The sequence below is a fragment of the Ovis aries genome, chromosome 2, assembly GCF_016772045.2.
Source record: "Ovis aries strain OAR_USU_Benz2616 breed Rambouillet chromosome 2, ARS-UI_Ramb_v3.0, whole genome shotgun sequence".
Taxonomy (NCBI): Eukaryota; Metazoa; Chordata; class Mammalia; order Artiodactyla; family Bovidae; genus Ovis; species Ovis aries.
The window spans coordinates 115,891,359-115,910,030 of NC_056055.1; the positions used below are offsets into that span (position 1 = coordinate 115,891,359).

General features: G+C 42.8%; 1 non-coding gene across 1 annotated transcript; it reads right to left on the reverse strand.

Moving 5' to 3' along the window:
- Positions 1-5,311: 5,311 nt before the first annotated feature.
- Positions 5,312-5,441, reverse strand: LOC114113402 (small nucleolar RNA SNORA19). Its single transcript, XR_003588438.2, has one exon. It is a non-coding gene; the product is annotated as a small nucleolar RNA SNORA19 (small nucleolar RNA).
- Between the last annotated feature and the right edge of the window lie 13,231 nt (positions 5,442-18,672).

An 18,672-nucleotide genomic window follows, 5' to 3' on the forward strand; every position in this document is an offset into this window, starting at 1 on the left:
ACACAGAATAAGGTTTCTTGGAAGAAGGTGTGGTATAAATGTGGAATTCAGGAAAAGTAGGGGTCCTAGCCACCCACTTTTTAATTTACAGGTAGAACTGACTCCCAGGACACAAGCAGAGACAATACAGTTGAGATGGTGTTGCGAAGGTGCCGGACGTGGCACCTGAGTGTACTGGAGTTTGCTCATACTGATACAACAGAGTCCATTGCCACCATTTCTTCCCAACTCTGTGTTCAATGATGTCACATTGATACTTAAAATCATGTACAGTGGAAGTATCGATACTTACAGCACACATGTGATAAACAAACAAGGGATTCCTCCCCCGCTCCCCCGAGAGCCAGTTGTTAAACATTGACTAGCACACCAACTCATTAAACTCTTCAGACAAGTAAAATCACGTTCCAAGACTGAAAAAAAAAAAAAAAAGGAAGAAAGAAAAAAGAGGAAGGGAAACTGAACCAAGCAATATCTAATTTGTCTAGGATTTCAGGGACTCCTCAGATGTGCAATCCCAACTGCTGACTGGACCCCATTATTGATATGAAAGCGATATTATGTTTCCATCAGCGGCCTAGGGCTCTGGGTGGGTGGTGCTTTTTGGGCGACTGGCTTGGATTCCTTTAATCAGTATTTGTTTCTTGTTCTACACACCTGTTATTAACTATTGTAAATCCAATGGCATGTGGTTATATTTATGATAAATTATTTAAATAAGGGGGACACATTTAAACATTATCAAGTTCTTGAAGGCAAGCTTACAGACAAGTTCGCCTTGTGTGATGGAGCTCTACTCTCCCATTCATTATCCCTCTGACGCAATGACTTTTCACAAGCAATCAATAGCTAACCTGATAAATGGGAGGGCTCCTTAAAAATCTATTGCTTGATTGCTGAGACTGAATGTTTTATTCATTGACAGCTGTGATTTATCATTTAGTGGAGAAGAGGAAAATGTTTGTTCTAGCTGTTCTCATCAATGTTGCCCAGCAGTGGGGCTTTCCATCTGCTTCCACAGAGCAGATTGACTTTCAGTTGGGGAATCACAGCTATATTTAGAATGTCAGGTCATTAGCTATCTGTAAACAATCCAGATGCATTATCCTTCTCATTGTTCATAATTAAACTCCTCATTGTGGGAACTGTAGTGCAAAGTCTTTGATCTCATATTCAGGTTCCAAAAACTATGATGTATTTCTATCCACGTGGAAATAGCTCCTGGCACTAGGGAAATAGTCCAGTTCCCTAATGACACAGGGATAGCTACCATCATTGAGGACCTACTATATGCTAGACATTAGATTAGGTCATTATTTGCATTTTATACTCTAAAGTCTTTATAGTAACTATGAATGACTTTCATTATTGGTGCCCATCTGATTCTCTGCAGGGGTGCATGGTGACAATATCAGAGTTCAATATAAAGAGCAGAACCACTAGAAGTGATGAAGAGTAATGGATTGATTACAGGGACTTGATCCTATGCCTTTGTGAAAGCAAGTTAGCACCTTATGTGTGGCTATTTATTCTATATCTGATGTTTTATCTGTGATCAACAGGGCTTCAGCAGGCAGTAGGTAAGGGAAGATGGGCATGCAGTAGAAGAAAGCAAAGACAAATGGAAACCAGCAAAAAGCAGTTGGATCCTATGGAAATGGCCTGGAAGCCACTTTTGATGATGATAATTTGCCATTATTTACGGAGCTGCACATGAATCTGTCCCAAGTGTCCAAGGAGTTGAATGAGAAGACTTCAAAGGAGTTGGTGGAGCTGTCAGCCTAGTTGTGGCCACTGGAATGGGAGCAGACTCAGGAGGAGAGTCAGCAGGGACTGAGGAACTGGCTGCATCTTTACGTCAATGAGTGAGCCAGCAGACCTGCAGCAGCATTCAGGAGCTGCAACACATACTGTGCCTCTGAGGTATAATTCTAGACTGGCTCCATTGACTGCAGCTATTGGCCTGTGTGCTGGTTCTCTCTCCCATGATGGCAGATAACAAACCTTCTATTTCCCACTCTTCAAGAAAGCTCTTCTCTTATCAGGCCTCAGAAGCAATCTGGCCATAAGCAGAAGGGACTCCAGGAGTGGCTCAGGAGCACATACTTGGGAGACCAGACAGAGTTTAAATCTGACTTCAAGTCCTCATGATGATCTCAGGCTTGTGAACTCTGAGCCCAGTTACTTCAAGTGAAAGATAAGTTGGTCATCAGTACACCTCTGGCTTGTGTGAGGATTTCATGAGAAAGGGTTGAATGCAATATGTTGTAATACCCATCAACCATGCTGGCTCCTTTCTCTTTCCCCTGTATCCACAATGGCCTTGTGTCCTTATCCTGACACCATAACCTTGCCTCACTGCCTATTCTTGAAGAACAAGCAGTTCTGTTCCCTTCTCACTGGTGCCCTGATTTGGAGCACAGTCCTCCCTATCCACAGGTCAGAGAATCTTGCCTGGTTGATGGAATCCTTTCTGGGGAACTGCCTTCTGGGAACTTTTAGAGTCTTTCCACTGGTCTCATCAGTGCCTTTGTTCCCTGGTGCATGGCTGAGAGCATGAGGAAAAAGAGTTTTCTGAGCCCTATGAGAACATGGCTTCCCTTGAAGAGTATTATGATGACATGGATGTGGATTCTGTTGAAGGAGAGGATGAGGAAGATCTCAGTGGCTCTGCTACAGATGCCTCAGTACTGCCCCTCTCTGTTGTCCCCACAGATCTCTGTAGATGGTCAGATACCCTCTAGGCACCTGCAGTAGGCTCTGACCCTACCACAACCCCACTCCAGGATGGGGTCCCTTTTCAAGGTCTAGATCATCTCAGTCTTCTCCACTCTTGGAGTTTTCCAGGTCAAGCCTATATGTCACCTGTGTTTATAAATGACAACTAATACTTGGGAATTTCCTAGTTATAAAATATTTTCTCCAAATTTTCTTTACCCATAGATTTTAGGCTTTCATACAGTGATCCCAGCGTGGATATCTTACTCTTCCCTTTGTTCACTCTTCGCTTCCTGAGAGCGGTTGTTCCCATCTCAGTTAACTCTGCCAGTAACCTGTTACACAAGTCATTCCAAATGTCACATTTTCTGTTCACTGACTTCCTGCAACCCTCTGAATAATCTTTCTAATGTTCTCTGTAGTTCATCTATTTCTATTTTGCAGCTGAAGAAAGACTTTGATATTGAGTTCCACAAACTGTTAGGAAAAAAAGTTACACATTGTCTGGTCATCTCCAGTTTTGTAGATGAGGGAATTAGGAATCAGAAAAACAATGGGCTTGTCCCACTCGTGTGATTAATGAGGTTCAATAACAGATCTTTTCTCCCCTTAGTCAATTGACTCTAGTCAGAGGCAACATTCATCTACCTCTAATCTTAAACCAGTGCACTAGAGACTAAGTCCAAGGCCTCTCTACAAGCATGCCCCTTCTTACTTGCTTTATTCTCAGTAGATGCAAAGAGAAGCAACCCCTTGAGTACCATGTACTCTCCCTTCCCAGGTTTATCTGTGATGCCCCTTGATACCTTTGATGCTTTTAAGGAATCAGGGTGAATATCTGAAGTATAAGATATTTTTCCAGCATGATTCAGGCTTTCTTGCCCCTTTTCCTGTAACTCCCAATAGAGTGGTGTCCTCAAGACACAAAGACCCAAGGAGGAGCAGTGATGGGTGAATTAACATCTGGTTCCAAATGTCCTGTGTGGGATCTTACCCAGGAATGGTTGGATCATGCGGCTTAGACTTGTGTGGGGTTTCTTGCTTTCAGTATCCAAGTCTGCTTTCCGGTGGGCCCTAAATCCAAGAGATGACTGATGGTTCCACAGTGCTGCAGGTGCAAGGAAGTAAACTGAAGGCACAATGGCAAGCCTTGTTCCAAAGAAAAACACACAGAACAGGGGCAGGGGGTTGGAGGGAGAGATAGAGAAGACAGGAGGAACAGGGAAAGAAGACTTGACCTCCCCATCTGTCCCCTAAGTTCAGGAAGACACATCTTTCGGACTTCTCTGGTAGTCCAGTGGTCAAGACTCTATGTTCTTCCACTGCAGAGGGCACAAGTTTGATTCCTTGTTGGGGAACTAAGATCCAACATGCCAGAATGTGCAGCCAAATATATGTCAAATTAAGAACATTTCTTTAATAGAAGTTCTTTTAAAATGTGCCATGACAGTGAAAGATTCAAGTGTAAGTGGTCGACCAAAAATCTGAAAAGCAGAAAGAAATGAAGGGCAGAAAAGAGAGGACAGTATAAAAGGATAAGAGAAGACAAAAGAAAAAAAAAAAGAAAAGTAAGGGGAGGGAGCAGAGTAGATGGTAGAGAGGGCAGAGGGAGGGAGTGGAGGAGTGGAGAAGGGGAAAGGGGAAGAGCTCCTACCAGAGCCTGACAAACTGACAGTGCTGGTGGTGGAGGTGTGCAGGGTGTGGACACTCTGCAGGTGGGAGCTTACTTTCTGGTGGAAACAGGGATTAGCTGTTGGCAATTGTCATTTTCCTTCTGTGGTCTACTCTTTGTGAGTAACACTGTCAGCCACCTCCTATTCTAGGATGAAGTACATCTCTGTGATCTCTATAGCCGAAAGAGTGCCTGGAAGAGAGAAGATGCTCAGGTGGGGAAAGGAAAAAATGATTGATTTTGCTCAACACCTAAAGTAAAAGACTAACAGCCACAGACCTAGAAAGGTTAACCCTTTGCAGATAAAGCCTGAATGCACTCTCTGTTTAGCATCAAACCATAGCAGGTGGGATTCAAGGTCAATAAAAGGTCACTTCACTCTTCTCAAGACTTTTCTTTAATAACACTGGTGAGAGCAACTGAGATCCACACCTGGAAAAGCCCCTCTAAAGGTTTCCTGGTAACACAGGAGAAGTGGCATGGGTTAGAAGCTGCTTTCTACATGGTTGGCCCCCATCTCAATTCTTTAGCCAGAGAGATCAGCACAAGTCAGACTAGACCACATCACACTGCTTGGCCCCAGCTAGATTCTTCACATTTAGAAAAAACAAGGGATGAGCTAATCTTAGTCCCAAGGTCTCCTTATCTTTGGAGTAGCCAGGTTCAGGCTTCAGGCTGCAGCCTCTGAGCTTTTCTTGCTACCCAAGATTCTTGCTCTTAATGTCTTTCAGGACACCCTGACTCCACCCTCTCTCTTGGTATTTCACCTGGATGTCCCTGGATCATGGGTACTTTCTTGCAAGATCTGCAAAGGGTCCTTATACTCCTCACCAGTTATCCCTGATCTGATTAATGGTTCAAAAGCCAAACTGCATTCTCTGTGGTAACCCCACATTCTTACAAAGAGGAATATTTTTAAAAATTTATGTGAAGGAGACTGTCAACATTATTATTTAGTTATACTGCTAATTAACCTTCAACTATTTGTATAGCACATAAGTAATAACATTGCCTATATATGCAAGAGAAGTCTGATCACTGAAATCTGCATGACAAAGAGATTATTTAAGTGAATGCCTTTAAAATGTACCAATTAAAAAAATAGCAAAAATATCATTTGACATTTATTTTTGTGGGCCACCATTACAGACCATCACGTCTTGCTGCCAGTTGTGAGACTTTCTTCAAGCACAGCTGCCCTGGATAATCTAACAAGTATATATATCAGCCATATACATAGCATGTATCAATTTTTTTCAAGCCTCACAGCAACACCTCAGAAGAAGGTAAATTCCTTTTACAAATGAATATTTTAATGCACAAATCAATTAAGCAGCTTGGAGCATATCGTGACTGAGTGACAAAGCTGAGACAAAGCTACACTGTGATGTGCTCTGGAGTTCACGCTCTGCTCACTGGACTGGGCTCCTCTCGTATACTATTGGTCAGTGTCTTTCCACTTACAATTACTGTGAGTCTATATTTTCATCTACAGAGCTTCTGGAATGCTAATCTCTGGATGGCACAGTGCTACTCTTAGGGTAATTAATTTTTCTTTCATTAGTTCATTCATACTACATAGACTAGGACAAGAAATATTTCAAAGAAAAACTTCAAAGTGACATTTGGTGATTTTCAAGGAAATTCTATATTCCACCACTTAATTTTGTATTTCTAAAATAATGTCTGTTAATGATTGCTTTTTGTTATGCTATCAATGTTTTTAGTGACCAACTCTTCCTATAATACAAGGCATTCAGATTTGAGGCAAATTGGAGGGAGATCTCACATTGAATGAGAAGAATGAAAAAGATGATCAGACCTGCAAGTTCAGGATACAGAATAGAGAACATGGATTCTGAAATATCCTGTTCTGCCTGTTGTAGTTACAAACAGAATCAGTACTTAGTGGGATGGGAGGAATCCTGTGAAGGTGAGTCATGTGAGAGAAGTATGTTATTGATGCAGTGGTCATAACATCTCTCAAAAACAATGGTTTTCTCTGCTAGCTTCCCAATAATTAAGTATTTCTAATTTAGTTAGCTCACAATTTGTATGCTTTCTGTGCACAAGATAAATTACTGCAGGCTTGAAAAGTAGAGAACCTGGAAACATATTGAGTATAAAGAGAGATTTGACAAAAATGCAGCCAGAATGGGGCTGACTGGCTATGGGCAGGTCTAATCAACTTCTGTCACAAAAGGGCTCTTCTCCCTGACCTTGTGTGTTTGTTGCATTACAGGCCACTATTCAGGCAGTCCTACACAATTTGTGTATAAATAAATTACATAAACAACTATCCAGAGAACTTACCCCCTGAGCAGAAGAACTCAGCTTCAGTGTTTATGTGCTGACCAAGAATTAAACCACTGCTACAGAGTACTTAGGGTTTGTAGGCTAGAAGAGCTTTTAAGTAAGAAAACTGAAGCGCAAGAGGAAAATGAAGATTTGCTCAAATTCTCAAAGATGGTTGTTGGTAGGGGCAGGAAAATTCAGGTCTCTTGATGAAATTCTCTTTTCAATCCTTCTGTGACCCCCACATCAATGTCAGGTAGCATTCCTGAGTATAGGCTTCTTGTTTTTGATGTGTTCAGTGAACACCAAGATCTGTTTTTGGAGAAGTGGCTACTCACTATTCTAAAGGCTACCCACTACTGCCCTGGGTCAGTGACTGCAGACGAGGTGAGCTTTCCTCAGAGAAACCGGTGAGTTGGAACCTCTCCCTATTTCATGAGTTTGATTAACTGGAACAAATCCCTCAAACATCTCGATAAAATTATACCCTCTTTCCACTAGTCGGTAGTCACTAGTGAAGTCGCTCAATGATATCTGACTCTTTACTTCCAGCTATTGTTAATTATTCCTAAAGCAGTTTTATAATCAAACTATATTAGAACAGCTTTCAGTTCAGTTCAGTTCAGTCGCTCAGTCATGTCCGAAACTTTGTGACCCCATGAACCGCAGCACTCCAGGCTTCTCTGTCCATCACCAAGTCCCAGAGTTCACCCAAACCCATGGCCATTGAGTTGGTGATGCCACCCAACAATCTCATCCTCTGTTGGCCCCTTCTCCTCCTGCCCTCAATCTTTCCCAGAATTAGAGTCTTTTGAAATGAGTCCGGTCTTCATATCAGGTGGCCAAAGTATTGGAGTTTCAGCTTCAACATCAGTCCTTGCAATGAACACCCAGGACTAATCTCCTTTAGGATGGACTGATTGGACCTCCTTGCAGTCCAAGGGACTCTCAAGAGTCTTCTCCAACACCACAGTTCAAAAGCATCAATTCTTCTGCACTAAGGTTTCTTTATAGTGCAACTCTCACATCCATACATACATACATACTGGAAAAACCATAATTTTAACTAAACGGATCTTTGTTGGAAAAGTAATGTCTCTGCTTTTTAATATGCCGCCTAGGCCTGGAAAAGGTCAGTTTTCATTCCAATTCCAAAGAAAGGCAATGCCAAAGAATGCTCAAACTACTGCACAATTGCACTCATCTCACACATTAATAAAGTAATGCTGAAAATTCTCCAAGCCAAGCTTCAGCAGTACATGAACTGTGAACTTCCAGATGTTCAAGCTGGTTTTAGAAAAGGCAGAGGAACCAGAGATCAAATTGCCAACATCTGCTGGATCATGGAAAAGCAAGAGAATTCCAGAAAAACATCAATTTCTGCTGTATTGACTATGCCAAAGCCTTTGACTGTGTGGATCACAATAAACTGTGGAAAATTCTGAGAGAGATGGGAATACCAGACCACCTAACCTGCCTCTTGAGAAACCGATATGCAGGTCAGGAAGCAATGGTTAGAACTGGACATGGAACAACAGACTGGTTCCAAATAGGAAAAGGAGTACATCAAGGCTGTATATTGTCACCCTGCTTATTTAACTTCTATGCAGAATACATCGTGAGAAACGCTGGGCTGGAAGAAGCACAAGCTGGAATCAAGATTGCTGGGAGAAATATCAATAACCTCAGATATGCAGATGACACCACCCTTATGGCAGAAAGTGAAGAGGAACTAAAAAGCCTCTTGATGAAAGTGAAAGAGGAGAGTGAAAAAGTTGGCTTAAAGCTCAACATTCAGAAAACGAAGATCATGGCATCTGGTCCCCTCACTTCATGGCAAATAGATGGGGAAACTGTGGAAACAGTGGCTGACTTTATTTTGAGGGCTCCAAAATCACTGCAGATGGTGATTGCAGCCATGAAATTAAAAGACGCTTACTCCTTGGAAGAGAAGTTATGGCCAACCTAGATAGCATATTCAAGAGCAGAGACATTATTTTGTCAACAAAGGTCCTTCTATTCAAGGCTATGGTTTTTCCTATGATCACATACGGATGTGAGAGTTGGACTCTGAAGAAAGCTGAGCGCCGAAGAATTGATGCTTTTGAACTGTGGTGTTGGAGAAGACTCTTGAGAGTCCCTTGGGCTGCAAGGAGATCCAACCAGTCCATCCTAAAGGAGATCAGTCCTGAGTGTTCTTTGGAAGGAATGATGCTAAAGCTGAAACTCCAGTACTTTGGCCACCTCATGTGAAAACTTGACTTATTGGAGAAAACTCTGATACTGGGAGGGATTGGGAACAGGAAGAAAAAGGGATGACAGAGGATGAGATGGCTGGATGGCATCACCAACTCGATGGACGTGAGTTTGAGTGAACTCCAGGAGTTGGTGATGGACAGGGAGGCCTGGCGTGCTGCAATTCATGGGGTCACAAAGAGTCAGACATGACTGAGCATCTGAACTGAACTGAGGTTGACCATAACTTTCCTTCCAAGATGTAAGCATCTTTTAATTTCATGGCTACAATCACCATCTACAGTGACTTTGGAGCTCAGAAAAATAAAGCCAGCCACTGTTTCCACTGTTTTCCCATCTATTTGCCAAGAAGAGATGGGACCAAATGTCATGATCTTTGTTTTCTGAATGTTGAGCTTTAAGCCAACTTTTCACTCTCCTCTTTCACTTTCATCAAGAAGCCCTTTAGTTCTTTTTCACTTTCTGCCATAAGGGTGGTATCATCTGCATATCTGAGGTTATTGATATTTCTTCCAGTAATCTTTATCCCACCTTGCGCCTAATCCAGTGAAGCATTTCTCATGATGTACTCTGCATATAAGTTAAATAAGAACAGCTTTAACACACTTTAAATTCATCTTATGAAGTGAATCTGAATTGGGTTCTAGAACTCTGGAAAGATGGCTCCTAGAACTCCTCCTGGAAATTTTTTTATTGCCTTTGTTCCCTTTTGGAGCGGTATGATGCCAACTGTGCTAAGTTGCTTCAGTCTTGTCTGACTCTTATATCCTATAGACCATAGCCCACTAAGTTCCTTTGTCCATGGGATTCTCTAGGCAATAATACGGGCTTGGATTGCACTTCCTTCTCCAGGAAACCTTCCCCAGCCAGGGATCAAGCCCATGTCTCTTATATCTGCCGCATTGACAGGTGGGTTCCTTACCATTAGTGCCAGCTAGGAAGCCTCACATATGGGCAACAGTTTTCTTCTAATTCTCCTGCCTGTTTTATCCTTATTCAAAGCAAAGAGAAACCCAGGAAACACTAAAACAAAAGTTTTGAGAACAAATCCATTTGATTCTGGGTAGACAGATCATGCTGTAATAACTAACAACCACCAGACTTCAGTCTTACACAACAAAAGTTTATGTCTAATCCCCCTCATGGGATGCCCATTCTGGTATATAGGCAGTTCTTTGGGGCTGCTTTTACTACTTCAGCCAGGAAGAGACACCTGTGTCTGATGCTCTTATTTCATTGACCAGACCTGTCCAGGGCCCCACTTAGTGCCCACTGCAAAGAGCTGGGACTGTAGCCACTTGTGCACTCAGTCAGGAAAGAGGCCTGTATACTGTGAGTGCTTAAGTCTGTATGAGTTTGAGTGAACTCTGGGAGTTGGTGATGGACAGGGAGGCCTGGCGTGCTGCAATTCATGGGGTCGCAAAGAGTCGGACACAACTGAGTGACTGAACTGAACTGAATTGAAGCTTAAGTTCCCATCTTCAGACTCTGTTCCTACTGTTACACAGCCTCCCTTGTGAAGGCTGCCTTATTCCAGCATCCTGAAAGTGTTGGCCTTTGCCATAACTCTTATTTTCCACATCTGATGGGAAAACTGGTCTTGTCAACCTCACCCCCTTAATATCTTCAGTGCACACCTTTCTCTTTATTGCTAATAAGTCCTCATCATGGCTAGAAAGTATCTCTATTAGTAATGTTCCCTTCCAATCTATTCTCCATCTACAGTAAGAATAGTTCTTTAATATAAATCTGATTTTGTCATTCATCTTCTCAACAACCTTTAGGGAACACTTATAGTTTTAGGTTCCTTGGAAGGAAAGCTATGGCAAACCTAGACAGTATATTAAAAGCAGCACCATCACTTTGCCAAGAAACGTCTGTGTCATCAAAGCTGTGGTTTTTCCAGAAGTCATGTATGGATGTGAGAGTTGAACCATAAAGAAGGGTGAATGCTGAAGAATTGATGCTTTTGAACTGTGGTACTGGAGAAGATTCTTGAGAGTCCCTTGGACTTCAAGGAGATCAAACCAGTCAATCCTAAAGGAAATCAACCCTGAAGATTCATTGGAAGGAATATGCTGAAGCTGAAGCTCCAATACTTTGGCCACCCAATGTGAAGAGCCAACTCATTGGAAAAGACCCTAATGCTGGGAAAGATTGAGGCCAGGAAGAGAAGGGGGCAACAGAGAATGAGATGGTTGAATGGCATCACCAACTCTGTGGACATGATTTTGACAAAATTCTGGGAGAGAGTGAAGACCTGGGAAGCCTGGTATATTGCAGTCCATGAAGTCACAAAGAGTTGGACATGACTTAGCAACTGAACAATAATAATAATACATTCAGGCTTTGGTCCAAACTCTGTAGAGGTTAGGCCTTCTTGGCACTCCCTTTCATGGCCCAGTCTCATCCTCCACCACACCACAGCCTGCCCTTTATTCAGGGCACATGGGATGAATTGCAGGTGTGAAAAACCTTTGAAAAACACAATGGCTTTGCACAAATCTCCTCGATTTGCTAGAGTCCCTAATCCCTTCTCTACCTCATTCTTCAAAACCCACCTCACATATCAATCCTTTGTCTAGATGACAACCAGAAGGCATTTACCCTTTCTCTGTGATCCTTTTTTTGTTAGTCACTGTTATAAATTTATCCAGCCACATTTTAATCATTATTTCAAAGGCCTACTTTGACAAATCCAGGGAGACAACTTGAAGGCAGGGCTGTTATTTACAGCCATGTGTCTCACAGGACCAGGCAAACAAATTACCACATGGCAGGAAATCAGTGAATGACTGTGGAATGAAAAACTCTGGAACACCATCTATCAAATGGAGCAAGACTTTTGAGTGACCACAGCCTTATATGTCTGTATGTACCTGTGTGAATTGTTTATGTGAGCATCTATGTGTAATCAAATTTTTCTTAACTTTCTAAATCAATGTGAAGTGCCCATCTTGGTAAGGTATCTTCAGAACTGTGGTTATGGAATGAGAAAAGACAATGGCCTTCAAACCTTGTGCTTATCCTGGGAGGAATTAGATAAAGGCCCTCCCAGAGAGGCCTTCCAAGAAATGCCCACAGTTCTGTTTCTGGGCAACTGGATCTCATTGGGACTGTAGATAAGAAATTTTGTCAAGTTGAGAATTGTGTCATTCCACACTTGGGCTTTAAGTCTCTGTCATTAAGCCTGGGAAAGTTGCTCTAATTTGATCTGGTCAAATTTCCTGATGTCTCCACTGGACTAAGGTATGGCAAGGACAGATGACAGGAGAGCAGTGCTCCAGCCAAGCAGAAGGACAAGGGCAGTGAGTGAACTGGAGTCTTCTTTTGCCAGGAGCCTCCTACTATGAAGCATGAGCAGGTCACAGTTCTGCTCATGAGTCTCCATTGACTGTTTCTTTCCTCCCACCCCCCTCTCTCCATCCCCTTACTCTGAACTCTGGCATTTCCTCAAAATAGGGTACACCATTCATGCCTTTCCTTGCCTATCCTTCCTGACTTAGTGGCTCAGCTATTGATTCAAAGCCCCTCTCATGCCTGTCCCAGCCTGGTTACTTTTCTCTCCTCTGTTCCTGTCCCCCTAGCTCTTCCCCCATCTTTATACCCTCAGTAATGCTACTATGTTCATCTACTACTGGCCCACAAGCCCTTCTCAGCCAGTTACCAGATCTGATTCATCTGTCTCTCACAACAAAACTCACAGCTCCCACAGAGCACTTGGTCAGCAGCCTTTTGTGAGAGAAGCAGGGGTTGGGTAGGCAGCTTAGTGAATGTGGGAGTGGGTGTAGGTCCACATAGGTGAATGGATGGTAGTAAGGGAGGGGGTGAATATGTGGGTAGGGTGTGTTCATGAGTTAGGCAGTGGTGCATGAGTTCAGGGGTTAAGAGTGAGTACATGAGTGAGCTGGAGTGGGCAGTGAGCAAGCTGGCAAGTCAATGGGGGAGTGGGGGTGTCAGTGGGCATCTGAGTGATTTAGGGGTTGAATAGGTGGGTCAGATGTGGAGGGCAAGCAGACAGTGGAGTGGAGTGGAGAAGAGAGCAACATGACAAAGCCAAAGTGGGAGACAGAGCCCTCACTCTCGGCACTTATGCTGCCCCCAACCCTCTCTCTGAATATTAGCTCCTGTCACTTCACACCCTCACTGTCTTCCAATTTATTCAAATATGTGCCAAAGACTCACTCAGAAGCAGAAGGTGCAGACCATGTGGAACCTACTTCAGCCCAGAGACTGATGTGGAGGAAGGCATCTTCTGCTGGACCCTTCACCACAGTCCCTGGAAGAGAAGAGGTGACAAGGCTCAGGATGAACATCTCCTTTCTGAAAGAGCCCTCACATTCAGCTGTGGCACCAAGAGAGACCTGTAGATGACAGGGTACATGCACTACACAGGCACACTGATGTGACCATGGGCATGGCTTTTTGAGAGCAGAGGCAGTGTCCTATTCATCCGTGAGTCCTCAGGACCCAGCTCAAAGCTGACAGACAGGGGCTCAGAGACTAGGAAGTGAAGGGTTCAAGGGAGAGGACTGTCAAATGCCCTGGAGAAAATAACCACCTCTCTGAACTTAACGTTCACATTCACAAGTTGAGAACCCTGAGAGGACCTAGCACTATATTACTTTTGGATTTGAAAAATAAATTGTAACTGAAAAGCTGAGGGCATTAAAAGAATTATAGCAAGTTGGGTAGTGCTTGGAGTCTTAGTTCATGATCAGACTGAAATCACAAGCAATGTCAGTGGGTGAGAATGCTGTTTCCTTAATGGTAGAACCTTAAGAAAGACATGTTTTGAAAGTTAATGAGAAGGGAAGAGACAAAAAGAAACATGATTTGTTTAAAAAAATATGGAGGAAGAATTCTCAACAGATTCACAGCATTAGTAATTCTGATTGTCTGATATTTGTGTGGCAAGGATAGCCCACTGACTTATGAAATCACATTAATGGGCAGTTACAAATTTCATTGCTTTTATTAACTGCTTAAAATGTTATTTACTTGATTGAATTACAGTTCAGGCCATTAACACTTTGAAATAACAGCCCCAGTTAATTAGCATGGCATTACCATGGCAGTGCCATGACTATCCTTGGAGGATTATGTCAGCACCAAAGCGCCCAGGGTGACAGAGGTGCCCAAGGTAAATGCCACCAGAACCAGCAGTATTGGAGTGTCACTGCACACCTTAGCTTATGGGGCTTCTCATCAATACGTCTTCTATTCAGGGAATGAGAAGACCTTCTCCAGGGCTCTTAATGTCCCTTCAGTGGACCCCCAAGTCTAAAAGAGGAGGGACCCAACATGATCTGATGTGCGCCAGGTGACCTAGGTAAGGTATCTCCTTGTAACCTTGTAACAGGAGGGTGCATATTTCTGTCTATATTTACAAATGAGAAAATGAATGTTAAAGTGACTCACTGACATGCCCACATACTACAGCTGTTAAGTGGTAGAGTGGAGCTGGACTCACATTACTCTGGACCACAAGCCACCCAATCTGTCATATTTCAGGAGCTTTCTGAAGCATCAGAATAGGAGGCTACATCGAAGGGTGTGAGTTTTCTATTTCCGCAGTGTGGCAGTGCTGTGACCTCTGCCACCAGCCAAGTTGCCATTGGGGTCTGTGGGCATGTTTTGGATCACATATCAAACCATCAGACTCCTCACAAGGAAGCTCCCCTCTGGTGCAGAGTAAAGTCACGGGTTGCCTGGTAAGTTGAGCCTCTCTTTTGATGAACAGCTTCTGCTACAGTCACTTTTACCTTTTTTTTTTTTTTTCTCTCTCTCTTTTTACAAGAAATAGACAGTGTAATAAACATCTAGCTCCTTTGTTTCTCAGTGGAGCTGTGTGTGTTCAGCACTGGCCTCACTGGCCTTGCATTTGGCTGGAAGCAGTGCTCTTATTAAATCAGAAACCAAAGAGGACCCCTGCCCTTTAGCCCTGACCCCAAGACAAGCCTGAGGCTGGCCTCATCCTGACATCACCAAGGAGTCTGACATTTAAATGCCAACATCTCTCCAAAGATCCGTGATGAAAGCAGTAGGCCATGCACAACTTTTTATACTTCATTTCCCATTATAGGAAAAAAAAGGGAAAATGTCAGAGGAAATTCAGTTCTGAAACCCAAGGCAAATTTCTCATTGGGCAGAGAGGGATACAGCTATGAGGTGACTTCAAGAGACATTGGAGCCCCTCCAGAGTCACTTCATGTCCTCAGACTGCTGTCTGCAATCTTGCCATCAAGTGGCTGGCCATTGCTGAGTATCTGCTATGTGCCAAGGACTGTGCCTGAGCTTTTGCATGCTCTTTCTCTGTTCCTCTACCTCCTTACCTCTCCTGAAAACCAGATGGTGTAGCAAGTCTGAAAAAGATAGGCTTGGCAAAATGGGGAGAAATCCAGATCCTGCCAGACATGTGGCCTTGGCATGGTGATATCCCCACTGTCCAGAGGCTGGTGATCAGCCTGCAGTTTCAGAAATGGAGTTCGGTGAACAGGGCCTTCATTCATTCAGTGTTTGTTGAGTACTTCCTTGGAAAGCTACGTTTATAAGTTCTGAGGATTTACTGGTGCATAATGGAGGCGTTTCTTCATAGAGTTTGTCTTCTGGTTGGGAACCTGCAGGTAAACAAAAATGGTAATTGTGGACCACAGTGCTTACTTGTAAACAACAGTATAGATGAGAGAGAGAAGGGGGGAGGGATGAAAGGGGACAGGTGCCATTAATCAGCTCCTGAAATGACATCCAGAGTATCAGTTCATGAGTTCACTGGGAGAACAAAGTACAAATAGGCCTAGACCCTGTGCTGTTACCAGTGTTTTCTCTGAGATAGATCAATGAACTCAAAACAGTGATGAAAAAGTTCTTGACCAGTTGGGACTCAAACGGATGAGTTCAGTGTAGAAATAGCATGTTCAACTATGGCATATCCACTGAGCCAGCCTGGTGTCTGTGTTACCAACTTGGGAATATTTGAAGGTCCTCTGGACCACACTGACCTTAGGACTTTTGCATTTGTCTTTTTGACTCTGCTTTTGTGACCCCTTGTACCTCTCTTCTAACTGACCTCACGTTTCTATAAGCCACTTTACTTATTGTTTCCCTAGCTTGGCTTCTCAAACAAACAGGGGCTGGAAAAACAAATCTGCATGAGGAACAAAAAGGTAGGAAAATGTCTCAGACAAGAGAAAGTCAAGACAAGGATGAGTACGGAGCTAGCTCTCATGAATACAGGAATCCAGAGAAATTCCTGAAGAGGTCTACGAACACTTTGACCCACTTCAACTCTTGACCCAACTTGGTAGAGGGTGGCCCAAGGTATTAATTCTGTGATGTTTCTATGCTGTACAAGCATCAAGGCTAAGGTACACAGATGCCCCAGCTGTAACAACCGAAGAATCTCAAGGCATAAAGTAGTAGTAGTACTGAAAGTCACTCAGTTGTGTCCAACTCTTGTGGCCCCATGGACTGTAGCCCGCCAGGCTCCTCTGTCCATGGGATTCTCCAGGCAAGAATACTGGAGGGGGTTGCCATTTCCTTCTCCAGGGGATCTTCCTGACCCAGGAATCAAACCTATGCCTCCTGCACTGCAAGCAGATTCTTTACTGACTGAGCTAGGAGAGAATCCCTAAGGCATAAAGGGGGAGATCCAAAACACAGGTCAGAGGTAAGGCTCCATTGAGTAGAACCTGGTAAAGGGGCCTTAACAGTAGTGGCTGGTGTGAGATGAGACTTAGAGGATCTGAGTGGGGCACAAGAGATGTCCTGCACATATTAGTAAAATCCTTCATTTTTAAGTCATTTTTATGCACTAACTTAGCAGTTTATTTCTATTAGGGCAACCAGAGTCTCCAATTTATAAATGTCCCATTAAAACATAAATAAACATTTATCACAAGGCTCAGAAATAAGTTTTCCTCAATTCACCATACCCATTGATGCTGAGAGAGGCCTTAAACATAGTTTGCTACATTTTTACAAATTATGCTCCCAAGAGGCCTGCTAAATTCTGAAATTTTACATATTTTTATTTGGATTGCTTCAATAAATTCTTTTTCTAAATCAACTTGTTTTCTTGTTTGTCTTAATAAGCATTTTAATGCTTCTTCATTGCCTGTAGAAAAGCTTGTGTACACCTTCTAATGGCTTTCAAGATTCTCTAAGAACTTCCCAAACAAAATTCCCTTCTTAATAAACAGTCAGTGAAATGACTGACAGCTCTTAGACACATTTAAGACCTTCATAGTCCCTGCATTTACTATTTATTGTACTTGGCATTCCCTGGAATACAAAAGTAGGAAGTCAAGAAACACCTAGGGAAACATTTGGCCATGGGATACGGAATGATGCAGGGCAAAGGCTAATAGAGTTTTGCCAAGAGAACACATTGGTCATAGCAAACATCCTCTTCCAACAACACAAGGGAAGATTCTACACATGAACATTACCAGATGGTCAACACTGAAATCAGATTGATTATATTCTTTGCAGCCAAAGATGGAAAAGCTCTATACGGTCAGCAAAAACAAGACTGGGAGCTGACTGTGGCTCAGATCATGAACTCCTTATTGCCAAATTCAGACTTAAACTGAAGAAAATAGGGAAAACCACTAGACCATTCAGGTATGACCTAAGTCAAATTCCTTATGTTTATACAGTGGAAGTGAGAAATAGATTTAAAGGACTAGATCTGATAGATAGAGTGCCTGATGAACTATGGATGGAGGTTCGTGACATTGTACAGGAGACAGGGATCAAGACCATCCCCATGGAAAAGAAATGAAAAAAGCAAAATGGCTGTCTGGGGAGGCCTTACAAATAGCTGTGAAAAGAAGAGAAGCAAAAAGCAAAGGTGTCTGATGCAGGATACAGGATGCTTGGGGCTGGTGCACAGGGACGACCCAGAGAGATGTTATGGGGAGGGAGGTGGGAGGAGGGTTCCTATTTGGGAACTCATGTACACCCGTGGTGGATTCATGTCAATGTATGGCAAAACCAATGCAGTATTGTAAAGTAAAATAAAGTAAAAATAAAAATTTAATTAAAAAAAAAGATATACGCATCTGAATGCAGAGTTCTGAAGAATAGCAAGGAGAGATAAGAAAGCCTTCCTCAGTGATCAGTGCAAAGAAATAGAGGAAAACAACAGGATGGGAAAGACTAGATATCTCTTCAAGAAAATTAGAGATACCAAGGGAACATTTCATTCAAAGATGGGCTCAATAAAGGACAGAAATAGTATGGATCTAACAGAAGCAGAAGATATTAAGAAGAGATGGTAAGAATACACAGAAGAACTCTACAAAAAAGATCTTCAAGACCAAGATAATCACGATGGTGTGCTCTCTCACCTAGAGCCAGAAACCCTGGAATGTGAAGTCAACTAGGCCTTAGAGAGCATAACTATGAACAAAGCTAGTGGAGGTGATAGAATTTCAGTCAAGCTTTCTCAAATCCTGGAAGATGATGCTGTGAAGAGCTGCACTCAATATGCCTGCAAATTTGGAAAACTCAGCAATGGCCACAGGACTGGAAAGGTCAGTTTTCATTCCAATCCCAAAGAAAGGCAATGCCAAAGGATGCTCAAACTATCACACAAATGCACTCATCTAACACACTAGTAAAGTAATGTTCAAATTCTCCAAGTCAGGCTTCAGCAGTACGTGAAATGTGGACTTCCAGATGTTCAAGCTGGTCTTAGAAAAGGCAGAGGAACCAGAGATCAAACT